This window comes from Camellia sinensis, chromosome 6 (genome assembly GCF_055761805.1).
Source record: "Camellia sinensis isolate YWXY chromosome 6, ASM5576180v1, whole genome shotgun sequence".
Classification (NCBI taxonomy): Eukaryota; Viridiplantae; Streptophyta; class Magnoliopsida; order Ericales; family Theaceae; genus Camellia; species Camellia sinensis.
Window position 1 is genome coordinate 32,490,891 of NC_138966.1, and position 18,915 is coordinate 32,509,805.

Here is an 18,915-nt window from a genome sequence, read left to right on the forward strand (position 1 = left end):
TTGCACAAGGTCAATAAATGCATGACAAATGAGACACTTGGACCATCACCTTATCATGGATAATCAAAAGCAATGGAGACAAAGGGGATTGGCCCATTTTCATCACTTCAAGTATGAAATGGACCAATTCACTTTGTGTTCAACATAACGTCCAGTTGAACACAACGCAAAGCACACATGCAACATGCTTATCTTGGCACATTTTACTTGATTGATTTTGTTTACACATTATAACATTACCAATCCATTCATTAATCAACTTGTCCAACTATGAGAGTCCTCTAATGAGAGAGAGGTCTATCAAAGAGAATGGTTTAGGGCATGGGAAAGACCAATGCCTTTGACTAGGAGTAACCCTCGAAAGAAGGTTGAAGCCATTTAAGCACAAGTCTTAATCCCTTGCATTAAACTCAAACTCAAGACTAACCAATTCTCAAAACAAATCAAAAGTGAAGAAATGAGGAGGATGGCAGATTTTCAGTGCTAAAGTGGCATGAAATGCAAGACTCTACTATGCAAACATCGCATGCACAACATGCTAGAACACTTAAGCGTTGAAACTAGTGAAGAGCTTTACACTAGGACCATGCAATACAATGCTTAATGGACTAAACCAGCTCTGGACAAAGCTTAATCACATCAAAATAATGGCCTAAACATGCTGGAATTTGAAGCTCAAAAGGCTAGACAAGCATGCGCACAAATTGGCTCACCAACAAGGCATGAAGACACAACTCTCAAACACATTGAAGGAGTGGAAAATGTGAGAGTGTGGCAATGCAATATGCTCTGAAATCGCCCACCAAATGATGCCATATCATGCAAATAGCTCAAATAAAGCATGCAAAAAGGCTTGAAATACAAAACTAGTCAAGGGCTTTACACTATAACCATACCAAGCAATGCTCAAATGATCTAAAGCACTCAAAACAGACCTAAGGCAGGTCAAAATGGTAGCAAAAACATGTTGGACTCGCAACAAAGATGGCAAGAAAGATAGGCTCCCGAATTAGCTCACAAACAAGGCATAATGGCACAACTCTTAAACACAATTAAAGAGTGATAAACATGAGAGCATGGTAGAAGTTTATGGTCTGAAATTACCTACCAAATGATGCCATATCATGCAAATAACTCAAATATGACATGCTAGGGGGCCCAAAGTGCAAGGCTAGCAAAGCCAAATACACTATAGCGATACAAAGCGAGCCTCAAAAGGCCAAGAACAATCAAAACAGTCCTAAAGCATGTCAAAATAATGCTAAAACATGTATGGAGTATAGCCAAGATAAGCTAGCATGAAGGGCCAAAACATCAAGTAAGCTAGGCCAATGAGCATGTTTACACTGCACCTACCAAAGCCAAGCATGAGATGACTTCACCAACTAAAATCAGAGTCAAGGCATGTTAAATAATGACCAAAAACATGCTGGAATGGAGCCAACACATGCTAGAAAGATGAGCCAAAAGCTTAAGCATACAAGGCTAGTTTGCAAGGATTACACTATAAGTGTAAAAAGCATGCATGGGATGAGCAAGACAGCCCAAAACAAAGTTATGGAAGGTCTGGAAAGTCACAAAAATGAGCCTTAACAAAGCCTTCAAGAAGTAGAAACACATGCTCTTTTGGAGGGCCATCAATACAAGCAAACAAGAGAAAAGGCGGGGGACAACCCCCTCCTATTTTGAGCCTCAAAACAAGTTTTCTACCACTAAAATTTCTCTGGAATTCAGTGGTTTTAAGGCCAAAAAGATGTTGTTTGAAAAGTTTGAAAGTTAGCTCACAAGGCCTTACAAGCCAAGGAGCAAAAGGGAGGACAACCCCCTAGCCAACCAAGGCACAAACCAAGACTTTTAGGACTGAAAAACTAGAGGAAAAACAAAGGTTTTTGTAGTTCAACACCACCCCAAAAAACAGCCCCAAAGTAATGTGCAAAGGTGGTGAAGTAAGTGTGCAAAACAAATACAAAAGAGGAGAGGTGCTTACCCTTGTAGCACAGCAGCAAAAGGGCCTCTTTCTTGGCTCAAATGACCTTCTATCAGCCCAAAAACCAGTTCCAAGAGACCTCAGCCCATGGATATGCAACTTTGATGAAGGATGCCTAGGCAAAGGAGTTGTATTTCTCCACTTCTATGCACTTCTATGCACCAAAGGGCAAGAGAGAGAGGCTTTAGAGAGAGAGGCAGAGATTTTCGTCTGAAAATTCTATAGAGAGAGAGAGGGATTTTAGTGAGAGAAGCTCTCAAACTTGCTTAGGAAGTTCTATCCCTTTGAATATGAGATATTTGGCTTCATATATAGCAATGCAAAGCTTTTGGTCAAAAATATCTAAGCATGGGACAGCTGGAGGTTGTGTGGAATAGCTGGAGAGGAAATATCTTCAAAAAATCTGATTTTGGGTCATTCTTGGCCGATCGGCCATCTTTTGTGCCGATCTGCCACTTATCTGCTACTTTTTTGGCCGATCGGCCAACAAAATCTACCTTTCAGGCCTAACTTCAAATGGGCATAACTCCTTCATATGAACTCCTTTTTAGGTCATTCTTGTATCCAAATTGAAGCCCCAGAAGTAATATTTCCAATGATGGCAACCTTGCATAAAAATTCTAACTGTGTAAAAAGTTATGCCTCTTTTAGTGAAGACTGCTCAGTTTCGGTCCAACCAGAATGATGCCCAACTTTAACCAATCATATCTCCCCCATCCGGGCTCGGCTTTAGGAGATTCTTGAGTAAAAAATGAAGCCCCGGAAGTAAGATTTCCAATGGTGGTGGCCTCATAGCTTAAATCCAAGTGCATAGACAGATAGACCTGATTTAGCGAGGACTGCTCGACTTTCTCTTAGCGATTCATACCCAACTTCTTCCTCAACTAGGTTTCTTCCCTCCACTCCTCTTTTATTTAACTCCAAACCCCTAATCAAGGTGTTTTGAAAGATTTTTCAAAGATTTCATCTGTCTTTTATTCATTTCCACTTTGTCCTTGCTCGGTTTACCGAAAAGCGCAACATTTGACAAAATGCGAGCCTTGGAACATCGTAAAAACTTCTTTTCAAAAATATTTTGAAAGAGAGGATTTTAAGGTCTAAAAACCACTCAAAATAGCTTTGGTCCACAATGGGGTGTGAATTTAGGATTTGACTCTCCTTTCACCGAAGAAATCGACCCTTGCATAGCATAGCCTACATCATCAAGTAAGCCATTAGTAGAGTCCAAGTCTTAAGGTCGGTCAAAAATGGAGTGTCTATAGTATCGGGTAGCCTTACCACCGGTTATGGAACATATGCATAATGTCTTTCATGTCTCAATGTAACGGGATTACTTACGGGATCTACACCATGTTATTGAGCCGACACATGTACTTTTAAAGGATGACTATACGTATGAAGAAAGGCCAATACAGATTGTGAACCGTCAAATTAAAAAACTAAGAAACAAGGAAATACCGTTGGTGAAAGTTGATTAGAAAAACCACGGAGGGACCTATGTGACATGGGAAACTGAAGAAGACATGATGAAGAGATACCCTGATTTGTTCCCTTTGGATCAGATATTCTATCAGAATGAAGGTAATTCGAGTTTGGAGGACCAAACTCTTTAAGAGAGGAAGATTGTCATAACCCCGACCTATGATTAGCCGATAAACCATGATTAATTATGTCTAATAAGTAATTACGCAAAGTTCTAAATTAATTGCATTTGTGTTGCATTATTTGTGTTTCTATCTGTCTATCATAGAAATATTTTTTTGTATTTTCACTTCGTTCTGTGAATTGAGGCCTTATCGGCATCCGATCACAAAATTGACTTGGTACATGTGTTAGCTAAAATTTTTAGAATCTTATGGTAGGTTCAATTGAAATTCAATTCGGAACGAAATAATTAGAATAAATAATGCTCAATTAACCTTAATTATTGAATTCCCTAATCAAGCCTATATAAGGCCAACAATTGACTCTAGGATAGTATAAACACATTCATTTCCTCATCTTTAGAGCCTTCAAACGTGTGAGAAAGAGAGACCAAGAGAGAAACTTGAGATCAACAAGAGAAAGGGGAATTACATGCTAATTGTGGAGAAATTAGAAGAAATCGGTGATAGTTAGTCAAGCCTAGCTAGAATCTAAGGGAATTGTGGACTTTGGGTAAGAAATTAACTCACATTCTATGAGTTTAAGTTACTTTGCGCATGATTCAAAGAGAATTGAGTTTAGATGGAAGAATTGAACATGATTCATGCATGCATGCATGCATATATCATATGATTTTGAGTTTGAATTTCAAACAAATCTATCATGCATGTGTTCATTCTCGCATGGTTTGGATAATTGGTCTCATTTCACATTATTTGACATTATTTGATCATGTTTTCAAAGTGTAGAATATGAATTAATACATGCATCTTATGGTTTTCACAATTTCAAGTTTGGTTTGGTCCAATTGGCAAAGCTTTTGGGCTTGATTTTACGAAATGCTTTTGAATTCACCATGTTTTACAACTTTCCAAGTGTTTCCTCAAGTTTTGGCCCAAGAGAACTTGTTTTACAACTTTGAAATTGAGTTTGAAGCTTGGGAGTGCAATCTGGAAATTCTAGGTTTTGTCTCTCCGCTCGAGTGACAGATCCTATGCTCGAATGACAGATCCTGTGCTCGAGCGACCACCTTTGTTTTCGCACTTCCGTTCGAGCGACCAATAGTTGGCTCGAGCGTAAAATGCATGTTCCCAAAATTTTTCGATTTTACAGACAGCTCAAGCGACGAGAGTTGTGCTCAAGTAAGGACCTTAGTCTCCTGCTCGAGCGACGGTTGAGAGAACGTCGAGCGGAGAATTCACACAACTAGTACTTTTGCAAAGTTTACAGACCGCTCGAGTGAAGAGAGTTGCGCTTGAGCGACCACTCATATTGTTGCACCTCTGCTCGAGCGAAGGAAGTTGCGCTCGAGCGAGGCCCTTGCTTTCAGCATAATTGACTAAGTGTTTTCAAGTACATTTTGGTATCCTCATTGCATCCTAGGAACTCCTAGGCCATGATTAAGGCACAATGATGAGGATAAGAGTTAGAAACACACTAAGAATGAAACGAAATGGGTTAAGTATGATTCAAAGCGTGTGTTTCAGTATATGTATGTGTTATGTTGGTGTAGGTCACGCGCCGAGAGCTGTTGATCCAGTGGTTTGCTATCAAAACTGTTTGTGAGTAATAACTTAGTAAAGTTATGTTCGCTATGAAATACTTTCTAAACATTATGATATGATATGAACTGTTTTTGAATAATACGAAAGGCTATTTTGTGATTACATAAATGATGATCCAATTCTTTGAAATGTATTTGTGGTATCCTTAATAGAGGCCCTTGCCCAGGGGAGATAATGTTGTGGCTTATGGTCATGAGGCCCTCGCCCGGGGGATAATACCGTGGCCCAGGCCCTCGCTCGGAGGAAACAATACCGCAGCCCATGTATGAGATATGTTACCCGGTACCGGAGGTTCCTTATGGAACTTGATAAGCTTGACCAAAGAGATATGTTAATGCTAATGGGTGTACCACACATGATTTGAATATGAATAAGAATATGACTCAGTTTCTGTTACAAACATGATTATGATTCCGATTTCCTATGAGATTTGAAATCTGTTCTGGGCACCATTCACTAAAAACTTTAATCTGTTATTATTCACTGGGCTTTCACTTACTATTATATTATGTATGTAGGTGACCAGGCGCGTGACCAGGCCCAAAGTTGAAGGCCTAAGATTTCGTTTTGTCAGCTAGCCACTGTGCCTCCCGAGGAGGTTCCTTTTAAGAGGATCATGTCAAGGCTTTATCTTGTTTTGTTCTGTTTATCTATACATTAGGCTAAGCCCCTTAAGATACTACTCTGTATGGTAATGCATGATGTGTGGAAGTTTGACATTGGGCTAAGCCCCTTAAGGATTAAATTTTATGTCTCATTTATGTCTACACAGCTCAATAGACTATGTAAGTTTTCTATATCTGCTTCTGCAGCCCCCTATTATACATTAATCTATTTAGAGGCCTTTGGTAATCCCAGGATTATTGGCCGATTATGACACTAAATCTATACCAACGGGTTTAGGTCGTGACAATCGTACTGATGGGTTTCAAATTTATAGTGACGCTTCGTACAAAGGTTTGGGGTGTGTTAATGCAAAATGGGAAAGTGATTGCTTATGTTTCTTCATAACTTCGCCCACAAGAAAAGAATTAACTGACCCACAACCTTGAACTAGTAGCTGTAGTGTTTGCCTTGAAAATTTGGCGACACTACCAGTATGGTGTGACTTGAGAGGTGTATACTGACCATAAAAGCTTGAAATATTTCTTTACTCAGAAAGAACTGAACATAAGATGGAGACAATAGCTTGAATTGATCAAGGATTATGACTTACAGATCTTGTACCATCTTGGAAAAGCCAATACAGTTGCAGATGCTTTGAGCCGAAAATCCATTGGCAATTTGACATGTTTACTTACCGGTCAAAGAGAATTGTTACATGATTTGGAATGAAAAGAGATTGAAATTGTGTTGCGTGAACATGGTGGAATCCTAGCTGCAATTTCTGCCCAGCTTACAATAATTGAAGAAATTAAAGAGAAACAGCTTGACGATGAGTTTTTGAAGAAGATTGTTGATGAACTTGAATGAAAACCAAGGCCGGGGTTTGTATTTGAGAATAATATGCTAAACTTTTAGGGTAGGCTTTGTGTACCAGATTGTTTTGAATTAAGAAAGCATGTTATGACCGAAACCCATAATTCCAAATTTTCTAAGCACCCGGGAGATACGAAAATGTACAAAGATTTGAAGGAAAACTTGTGGTGGCCTGGAATGAGGAAAAGCATTGTTGATTTTGTGGCTAGGTGTTTGCATTGCCAACAAGTTAAAGCTGAATGTCAATGCCCCGCTAGGTTTCTTCAACCTCTTCCAATACCGGAATGGAAATGGGAGCATATTACCATGGACTTCATCGTGGGACTGCCTCGCTCTTCTCGAGGTGTGGATTCTATCTGGGTCATAGTTGATCGTTTGACTAAATCTGCTCATTTTTTACCTGTTGAAACTTTTTATAATGCGAATAAATTGGCTAGCATCTATATGAATGAAATTGTGAGACTACATAGGGTACTCGTATCCATAGTATCTGATAGACATTCAAAGTTCACGTCAAGATTCTGGCAGAGTTTACAACAGGCTGTAGGAACTGAACTGCGACTGAGTAGTGCCTACCACCCACAGACAGACGGCCAATCTGAATAAACCAATCAGACTTTGGAGGATATGTTATGGATGTGTATGTTAGATTTTCAAGGGAATTGGGAGAGTTATCTCTCTCTGGCTAAGTTTGTATATAACAACAGTTATCATTCAAGTCTTGAAATGGCTCCTTATAAAGCTTTATATGGTAGGAAGTGTTGATCTCCGATTTGCTGGGCTGAGGTAGGTGATAGACCATTGTTGGGACTAGAACTTGTGCAAGAAACAATTGAGAAGGTGAAACTAATTTAGCAACGATTGAAAACTGCACAGAGCCGCCAAAAAAGTTATGCTAATGTCCGGAAAAGGGATAGAGAATATAAGTCGAGGATCATGTGTTTATTAAAGTAACTCCTATGAAAGGGCAAACAAGATTTGGAGTAAAAGGAAAGTTGGCTCCGAGATACATTGGCTCGCATGAGATTTTAGAGAAAATCAATTAAGTGACGTACCGAGTGGCTTTACCTCCGATTATGGAGAACATGCATAATGTTTATCACATTTTAATGCTTCAGGAATATTTATGGGATTCGTACCATATTATTAAGCCGACACATGTGTTTTTGAAAGAGGACTATACATATGAAGATAGGACAATTCAAATTGTGAATCGCCGAATCAAAAGACTGAGAAATAAAAAAATTCCATTAGTGAAGGTTGATTGGCAAAACCACGGAGGGACTTGTGCAACTTGGGAAACTGAAGAAGATATGATGAAGAGATACCTTGAACTATTCTCTCTGGATCCGATATTCTTGCAGACTGAAGGTAATTCGAGTTTGGAGGACTAAACTCTTTAAAGGGGGAAGATTGTAACAACCCTGACCTGTGATTAACTGTTAAACCATGATTAAGGATGCCTATTAAGTAATTAAGAGGAAATCCTGTGTTACTTTCATGTATTATATGTTATTTGCATTTATATCTGTTTATGGTAGGATTATCTATCTGCATTTTTGATCTATTATGCAAATTGAAGGCCTTATCAGCCACAGAACATGAAATTGACTTGGTTTATGTGTTATTTGGAATTTTAGAAAATTATGGTAGATTTAATTTAAATTCGATTCGGAACCAAATAATTAGAATAAATAATGTCAATTAATTAGTCACTAAAGAAGCTTCTTAATCAAGCCTAGATAAGGCACAAGTGAGCTCTTGATTACATTTTACACTCTCATTTCTTCCTCTTTGGACATCCAAATGTGTGTGAGAGAGAGACCAAGAGTGAATAGATATCAACAAGAGCAATTGAGGAGGATTTGGAAGAATTAGCTTGGAACCTCAAACAATTAGCCATCTAGAGCATAGTTAAACATCTAACGTAAGAATTTAACCCTTTAGCTATGTAATTGAGCCAACTTATGCATAGATTCAAGAGGGTTAAGTGTTTAAACATGAGAATTGAGCTAGAAATGAAGGAATTTAAGTCATACCATACATGCATACATGTTTGCTTATATTTTGAGTTTAATTGTCAAGAATTCTCACTTGCATGTAGCAATTGTACCATAGTTTTGGGAATTCATCATGTTTTCCATCATTCTACCTTATTTGATCATGATTTGGAGGCTTTGAATTCAATTCATTACATGCACGTTATGCCTTCAAAGTTTCAAGTTGAATTTTGGACAATTGATTTACTTTTAGGCCTTGATTTTACCAAATGATCCTTAATTCTTAATGTTTTACAAGTTTAGACATGTTTTCTCAAGTTTTAGGGCCCAAAGGTTGTGTTTTAAGGCTTTGAATTCGAGTTTTGAACTTGGAAGTGCAATCTGGAAATTCCAAAATTCTGCCTCACTACTTGAGCGGCCACTCTTTGTTTTGCACTTCCGCTCGAGCAACCAAAAGTTGGCTCAAGAGTAAAATATATGCTCTTAGAAGTTTACAAATTTTGCAAACTGCTCGAGCGACCGGAGTTGTGCTCGAGCGAAGACCTCAATCTCACGCTCGAGCAACTGTCGAGCTGTAGTCGAGCAAAAAATTTACATAATAAGTACTTTTACATACTTTGTAGACCGCTCGAGCGACCAATGTTGCGCTCGAGCGGATTGCCCTGTTTTTGAAAATTTGGCTAAGTGTTCTAAAGTGCATTTTAGCATCCTCTTTGCGTCTTACGCATTCCTAAACCCCAATAAGGAATAGTAATGAGGATAAAGAGTAGAAACACACTAAGAACGAAATGAAACAAGTTAAGTACTATCTGAGTGTGTGGTTTAATAAGTGTATCTATTATATGTTTGTGTAGGTCACGTGCCCTGAGCGGTTAGATCCATTTGTTCTACTACCGAAGCTATCTGTGAGTAATAACTTTGTAAAGCTATGTTTACGTTTAAGAATTTTCTTGTATGATATGACACGAAATGATCTGTTTTCTGAAATGCTATATTCTGTATCAATGAATGATTGTCCATATATTGAAAAGTATTCGTGGCATCCTTAGCACATGGTCTTTGCCCGGGGGTAACAATACCGTGGTCTATGAGCAAAAGGCCCTTGCTTGAGGGTAATAATACCGTGGTCTCATGGCCCACGCCCGGGGGTAACAATACAGTGGCTTAAGTATGTTTTCTATTCCTGGTACCGCAAGTTCCTTTATGGAATTGGTCAAGTATGACCCTTAATGCTCTGTATCTGATTTGTTAGTGCTAATGGGTGTACCACGTGCGAATCATCTGTTAAATTAAATAAGTACATGTTTCTGAACTTTGAATAAGAATATGAATCTGTTTCCAATCCGAACTCTGCTTTCCGAATCTGATATGGGACATCATTCATTAAACCATTTACTTTGATATTATTCAATGGGCTTTCGCTCACTATTTATTTTATGTACATAGGTGACCACGCGCAGAGTTGATTTCTTGGAGTTTGTCAGTCTGCCAGCCACTATGCCTCCCAAGGAGGTTCCCTTTTGAGATCTGACCAAGTTTGTGTGAATCAAGTTTTTAAGACTTTTGTATTTTCTTATGTTTTGTCCGAGCACATTTTGTAAGTTCTGTACAAGTGGATTTTGATGTCATCACACGTATGTATATAAGTTTTAAATTTCCTATTTCATGTATGTCTACATAACTCAATGGACTATGCATGTTTATATATTTGTTTCGGTTAGCCCCTTTTATTTTATTATTGTGTTCAGAGGCCTTTGATAATCCTAGGATTACTGGCTTGTTACGATGCTAAACCTATAGGTGTTTGATTCGTGATACAACGGGTCCACATAAGCACCATAAATTCATACTTAAGTACAAATATACAGGATAGAATATGTAGGGCTCATGGGCTGGAAACATCAAGGGGTGGTGGAGGATAACAATCAAGAAGAGCCTAAAGCATAGTGTGAGCCGCGTAGGCATCCTCACGAGACTGTGTCTGGAAGGCAATGAACTCATTTTGGTAGGTAGTGAAATCGGTATAGAACATGTTTATTCGATCCTGGTGAGCAAAAAAATTTGTCTATAGCTTCTGCACATGCTTACGATACTATTCAAATGCAGATTGTAATCTTGAAATCAACTGTCGGTGGTCCTGCAGAGTACTTTAGACGTGATCCACAAAGTGCTGAAGGCACATTTGACCGTCTAGAGAAGCTTGAGACTACTCTATGGTCATATATATCGGCTCCTCTTGGGGAGGCACTAAAGGAGCAGGAAGTGGAGGGTCATGCATCTAAGCATCCTCCGCATCAACTGGGGCATTACCTTTTGGTGAAATCTAAGAAAGATTGTGCTGCCATTCCCATTGGCCGAATGTCAAGAAGGTTAGACTCCTCATTGGGGTCAATCTAACAGCTTGAAAATTGCTGAAAGATGAGAGTGAGGAGGTTGGCGAATGGAAGAGGCCAAACGGTATACTACATAGGATTAGGTTGAACTGCTTTCTACAAGAATTTGCCCATGTACATCCAAATGATGTCGGTGATGTCAATCCAGAAGCCATACTGATACCGATACAATGCCCGAATGAATCCCTTGTAGCACTCGGCCTTGTGCCTAAGGAGAAGAACAATCTTGTGAAGCACGGAATCAATGAATAATAGATGGCCGGGAAGCTTACTTTGGCATAATCATGTAAAGAAGTTGTCACCATGAGACCTCGGGAAGTGCTTCTAAATGAGCCATGGAATACCAAGAGTATCCTTTGTGTCCGGGAATGGGTACTCAGCAGGGTACGCATATGGGCAATTCAAAACTGCTACTATCATTTCAAAAGTGAACCAAACATCACAGCCATCAATGGTAGAGAAAAAGGTGAAGGGGCTTTTCGCTCGATCCTCGTGCAAGTTTTAGTAGAAAAGTCTAACCAAACGAGGGTAGGTAGGAGCAGTCACATTGAAAAGACCCAAACGTTGGCGGTTCTGCAATTGCTGAACTACCTAGGAGGTGGTCAGGTCATTCTTGAAATACTGGATATTAAACTTTGTAAGCTTACGGAGTGGGAGATGAGCCCACTCATCGCAAGATTGCTCAAATGGTGGTGTTGGCGAGGGTGGTGGTACCAGTGGCGGTGGTGGTGCCAAAGAGGAACCTTTGGCTTTTCTGGAAGCCCAGGATGGTGCACGTCGACTCATTGCTTGCACACATCAAAACCAAACACAAATAATACCCGTGAAGCATAAGTACCAAGAATAATATAGCGCAAACCCATATCCCAACCAAGTGCCACAATTAATAAATGACAACCATGCATGTTAATCCTTCATCTTTTTTATTTTTTTTTTAGAATAAAGAAATAAAAAAAAAATAAGATAAAGTAACTAACTACAAATATGAACAATATAACTGGAAACTAATAAACAGCAACAACAAAAATTAAAAGAAAATAAGGGGAAAATAAACTAAATGAAACACAAACTAAACTAAACAAATTTGTAAACTAAAATCATCAAAAACAACTATATAAAACTATGTTAAATTATAATACATTAATTGTTTTTCCCAAGTGTGATCCTACACGTACGGGGGAAATTCGCTGCACATGCAGTGAGTTCAGATGATGATGATGATGATGATGATGATGATGATGATGATGATTATTATTATTATTATTATTATTATTATTATTATTATTATTATTATTTTAAACAACAATCAAAACTAAACTAAACTAAAATAGACAAATATTATATCAACTAGACCAAAATAAACTAACTAGACTGAACTAAATTACATAAACTGTGGTAAAAAAAATACAAACAACAAGAAGCTGCACTACCAATGTCTTTTTGCTGTTTTATTTTATTTTTTATGGAGCAATACAACAAAACCAACATGAATCTGCAGATTTTTTTACAACTAGAGTTAAAATATTAAAGATCTAAAACTAAAAGATTTTTTACAATTAGAATTAAAATACTAACGATGTGCAACTGAAAGATAAACTTCTCTTGAAAAAGTAAGAAGAAAAAGGTAAAAAAATAAAAATAAAATAAAATAAAATAAAATAAATAAAAAAGAAAAGAAAAGAAAAAAGAAGAAGGTTGAAGGTCCACTAGAAAAAATGTCGCTGGAAAGAAGTCTGGCAGTGGTGGTGATGCACCAATGGTGATGTATGCCCATGGTGGTGATGTTTGGGTGAAGGTTTATGACGATGGATGGTAATGATGGTATTCTGTCAAAGAGAGAATAAGGTAGAGAGAATGTAAGGTAGAGAGAGAGAGAGAGAGAGAGGGTTTGAGAAAGTGATAGGTGAAAGGCACATGGCTAGGGTTTAGTTTTAGATTATTTTATTTTATTTTTTTCAGTTAAAGTGTGTTGCACGTGCAAGAAGAGTCGTTGCACGTGCGGTGGTTCAGTCGCACCAGGCCCCCGTACCTGTTTTTAAAGCATAAGAGAATTTGGTTTTGAAACGTTTTCCGCATGTGCATGGTAATTAGCTGCACCTACGACGCGTGTGCCATACCTGCGGAGGACTTTGCCACACCTGTGGCATAGTGTACTACATAGTGTCCCACGCTTGCTCTTAAAAGCTTAATGTAATTTCAACTTGGGGAGTTCATTACACGTGCGGTGGACTTTACCGAATATGCAGGATTTTTATTTATTTTTTTTTTAAGAAAACAAATTTTGTAATTGTAAATTAAATGCACAACTATCCAACCCAAATTGTGACAATTGATTTTGGTGCACTGCTCGAGCGGTCATTCGATCGTTTGAGCGGAGATGCATAGCTCTCAGTAGTTTGCCATTTTGCAGGCGAGACCGCTCAAGCGGTGAAGTTGTCACTTGAGCGTAGATATTAGGCTCCCAATATTTTTACTATAGCTTTGCAAAACCTTTGGAACGTTGCGTTTACCACTCGAGCAGTGGAAAGATTGCTGGAGCGCTCTCTTCAGAATTGTGCCTGTCGTTCGAGCGATGAAAAGTTCGCTCGAGCGGTCTGTCAGGACAGCTGACTTAAAAATCGACCCTCACTCATTTTTTTTCACTTTTTCATCTTTTCTCTCTCTCAAACACCCTTTCTTCAAAACCCTAGCCTAAAAACACTAGATTTCTCAAATTTCTACCTTAAATCCATCCTAAATCCTTCAAGGAGGTTAAAAGGAAAGCTTGGATCAAGACTTCTACCAATTGATTCACAACTTCGTCAAAATTTCAATTTGGGTTCTTATCCTTCGCTTCCAATCTTGATGTAGGGATATTTTTAACTTGTTATGTCTTTGATTTGGAACACACATGAGGTATTTTCATTAGATTTCCTAGTGTATATATATATATATATATATGTACACAATGTGTGAGATTTATCCAAATTGTTGAGAAAGATTATGAATTTTCCTTGTTGATTATTGATGTTGATTATGATTATTGGCTTTTTATGGGTGGGAGAAGGAAAAGCCCCAATTTCTCAAAACCCTAGGTTTTAATTGTGATTTTAATTGTGATGTTTGTTTTAATTGACTCTTAAATCATGGAATTGGGGGGAAGACTATGGAAAAAGTGTTGAGATATGAAAATTTTGAGCCTTCTTGGGTATGTGCCTTGAAAGAGTGAAAGGTTGGGAATTGGAAAAATACCTTTTGGTTGTTAATGTTGTTAAATCTTACTCACAATTGATTAAACATTAGGTAAATTGGATTTGAAAATTCATGCATCATGTGCATCATGATTTTTATGTGATCTTGTTATGTTGTGAAACGTTGGAAGTGTTTAAAGGGGGTAAATAGTCTACGAGTTCGGGTAGTGAGTTGGGTTTGGTTTCAGTTATGAATTGTATTTGCTACCCGTGCAAGGAGTTAAGGTGCCTAATTGCCCTGTTTGTGCATATCACCGGACACATGTGGGAAAATGGTTTTGGGTGTCCACGAGCCCGCCGTTTTTAGAGTCGGCAAATGTGAAAAAACATGGTTTTGGGTGTCCACGACCCCGCCATTTCTGGAGTGGGCAAATGTGAAAGGAAAGTTCTTGGGTGCCCATTGCCCCGCCGTTTTTGGTGCCGGCAAATGTGGGACTATTTTCAGTATATGAATTTGCATATATGCATTTTGGTTTTGCGACTCTCGCTTAGGATGTCATAGTATATTTACCACCTGTGTTATAGAAAAGAAAGTTACCAAACATCATGCATTGTTTATTTAGCGTATAAAGAAAAACATTTTCACATTATTTCAACTCTTGAATAGCATGATCATGTGTATTGCAATTAATTATATAACTTGTTAAATATATCACCTACTGGGCATTCGCTCACCCCACACAAACCATTTTTTCAGGAAATGAAGATGAAGCACTACCTAAATGATTAATTTGGAAAGAAGAAATGTGGATGGAGCATGAATGCTCTTTATTTTGATGTCATGTATATTTAAGCCTAGGGCTATTTTGTATGGATACATAGACTTTCATTTTTTGTAACAAGGGACAATACCTAAGGAAATGTTAACTTTTGATTCTCTTCTTTGTACTATTTCTTATCCTTTGAACTATTTTGTTTTAGTGATGGATGTAAGGAAATAGTGTTGTAAATCTTGGGAATAGTTCGATGGGGAAGAAGTATTGTTGAATTACATCACTATTATTATTTCTTTTCTCCTGTTTGCATCTATGTTGGGTGTAATAAAGAAACAGGATTTGAGATGCTTCCCAGGGTGTTACACAAATTCTACCTTTATTTAGTATTTGAGTAACAAATAAATGATTTCAAAGTCTCAAAACGCTCAAATAAGGTATATCTTCACGTGAAAACCATGGATATTACTTTTCTCCCTAACCATGTTTGTAACTTTCCCTATTTCCAATAGGGTGACAGACTAGGTTGATTTAGTAGCTATAATTGGGGTGCTAAAAGATACCTCAACCTATGGAGCTGCAATACAGATTTCAAGCCAAGGTGGATTTGAAGTAATCTCCACTCCCCTAAGTATTTAAACCAGACTTTAGTTTCGAAAATTTCAAACCTTTGTGTTTTTGGCTTTGTTATTCGAACTCTAGTTTCCATCGTCTCAAATGGTCTCCTTGGAACTAATTACAAACACAGTCAGGTGGCTATACTAGACCATTAGATGTTGTTCAGGCACGGCTAACACCGACAGAATTACACCTTTAAAGGATTTAAAGTTTCCTAGACAACAAACACAAGAAAACAAAACAAAAAGAAGAAAAGAAAAAGAAAAAGGGAGTTGTGTTTGTGACTCAATTGGAGTAAAACAAATCCATCAAAGCAATGGACTTGATCATCTCCCCATTCTCAATCCCCTCCACACAGGGTTTGAAATGTTGGCCATTCACCTTGAAGGATTGGCCATTACGTGGATCTTGCACCGCAATGGCACCATGAGGGAATGCCTTGATGACCACAAATGGCCCATCCCATCTTGACCTAAGCTTACTCGAAAAGAGCCTTAACTTTAAATTAAAGAGCCACACTTTTTGGCTGGACTCAAAGGCTTTGCGACTTATGTGTTTGTCATGGAATGCCTTAGTCTGAGCCTTGAAGATTTTCGAGCTCTCATACGCATAATTGATTGAGTTGTAACTTCCAGCTAATTCCAGCTGTAGTCATATTGAAGTTAAACTTCTTTATAGCCCAAAGTGCTCGATGCTCTAGTTCTACCATGAGTTGGTAAGTTTTGCCACCACCCCATATGATGACATCCCAATGGGTGTCTTGTAAGCAATACAGTAGGCCCATAAGGCATTGATCGTGTTGACCAATCCTTTCTATCCGGCCTCAGTATCTTTTCAATAATGTGCTTCACTTCTCTATTTGACACCTCTACCTGGCCACTAGTTTAAGGGTGTATGAAGTGCCAACTTTGTGAGAGATTGAGCATTTCTTAACTATTGACTCAAAGAACCAATTATGGAAGTGTGCACCCTTATCACTTATTATGGCCCTAGGAAACCCAAAATGACTAAAGATATTCTCGTGCAAGAATTTGACCACCACTTTGTGGTCGTTTGTTCGGGTAGCTATAGCCTCAAATCATTTCAAGACATAGTCCACCGCCAAAAAGAATGTACTCAAAGCTGAATGACGACCGAAAAAGGACCCATGAAGGCAATGCCTCATACATCAAAAATCTCTACCACTAGAATTGGGGACACTGGCATTATGTCTCAAGGGGACATAGAGCCCATTTGCTGACAACGCAAACAAGTTCTACAAAATTAGTAAGCATCTTTAAAAATTATGAGCCAATAAAACCCGCTTTGTAAAACCTTAGCGGCCATTTTGTGCGCACTAAAATATTGATCTAGACAATATTTAAACAACTTTGAATCCTCTCAAAAATAAAACCTAACCTTAGAAAATAATAAGTTTTTGTCTTGCTTGGACCAACATGATGGAATTTGGTTAGCGGTTAGGTAGTTGACTATATGTGCAAACCAAGGAGGTCTCATTTGTGATACCACGTTACTCGTCTGCAAACGAGTATTGTAAGACTAGCGGGTCAGTAGTTTGATCAACTAGAATCCGAGATAGGTCGTCAGCTACAACATTTTCGGAACCTTTCTTGTACTGAATCTCTGAATCAAATTCTTGTAGCAAGAGTATCCACTTAATAAGTCTCAGTTTGGTCTTCTTTTTAGATGACAAATGTCAAAAGACGACATGATCGGTGAAGAAAATGACCTTAGAACCAAGAAGATATGACTAGAACTTGTCCAGTGCAAAAACCATTGCTAGTAACTCTTTCTCAATGGTGGTGTAATTTAACTAACCATCGGAAAGAGTCTGACATCCGTAGTAAATCGTGTGTGGCATTTTGTCCACACAATGGCCCTAAACTGCTCCAACTGCATAGTCGGAAGCATAACACATAATCTCAAATGGATGGGCCAAATCCAGTGATTGTAAAATTGGGATTGTACAAAGGGTAGCGCTTAAAATCTCAAACGCCGCCACACACGGCTCATCAAAGACAAATGGGACATCCTTGCCAAGCAAGTTGCACAAGGGCCATGAAAGCTTTCTAAAGTCTTTAATAAACTGGAAGTAGAATCCCGTGTGCCCTAGAAATGAATGCATGTGGCATACCGATATAGGTGAGGGCTAACCAGAAATCAAGTCTACTTTAGCCTTGTCAACCTCTATACCTCATGGGCACATGGTGTGACCCAACACGATAACCTCTCGAACCATGAAATGACTATTATTTCAACTCAAAACTAAGTTTGTTTCCGTGCATCGTGTTAACATTGTGGCTAAAATCTAAAGACAAACCTCAAAAGATGGGCCAAAAACAGATAAGTCATCCTTGAAGACTTCTAAAAACTTTTCCACCATGTCAAAAAATATGGCCATCATGCACCTTTGAAGGTCCTCGGTGCATTACATAGCCCAAATGGCATCCTTCTATAGGCAAAAGTGCCAAAGGGATAAGTGAATAAAGTCTTTTCCTAGTTAGCAGGGTACATAGGAACTTGACTGTAACCTGAATAGCCATCAAGAAAATAGAAATAGCTCTGATCCACTAACCTCTCTAGGATTTGATCAATAAATGGAAAGGAAAAGTGATCCTTCCTTGTCATGGAGTTGAGCTTCCAGTAATCAATGCACACTCGTCACCCGATGGTGGTTCATGTGGGGACAATCTCTCCTCTCTTATTTTCAACAACAATACGACCCGACTTTTTAGGTACCACCTATATGGGAAATACCCGCATCTAGCTACTTCATAACCTCTTTTTTAACCACCTCTTTCATATTGGGGTTCAACCTTCTTTGCATTTCATGAGAAGGTTTAGCATCCTCCTCAAGATGGATGTGATGCATGCAAACGGAGGGATCAATACCCCTCAAATCAACCACTACCCCACCCAATAGCACTCTTTTCCTTCTTAAAGACACTTAAAAGTTGACTCTCCTGATATACATTCAAGTTAGGCACTATGATAATTAGGAGTGTCTCTTTAGGACCCAAAAATGCATACTTGAGAGTAGCCAGCAATGACTTCAACTCAAGCTTGGGCGGTGCCTCAAGTAATGGTAAGGTGGGCTCACTAGACAATGGAGGCAATGGTTTGAATGGGGCCCTCCAAGGTGGAAAATCTAGAGTCGAATGACCATCAAGCAAAGCATTGACCTCTTCTATGGACCCCTTAATATCAAAATTTTCTATCCCAAGATGAAATAGACAGGCCTTTAGAGGTCATCTATGAGAATGGAGGGCAAAGCCTCCTCCACTAT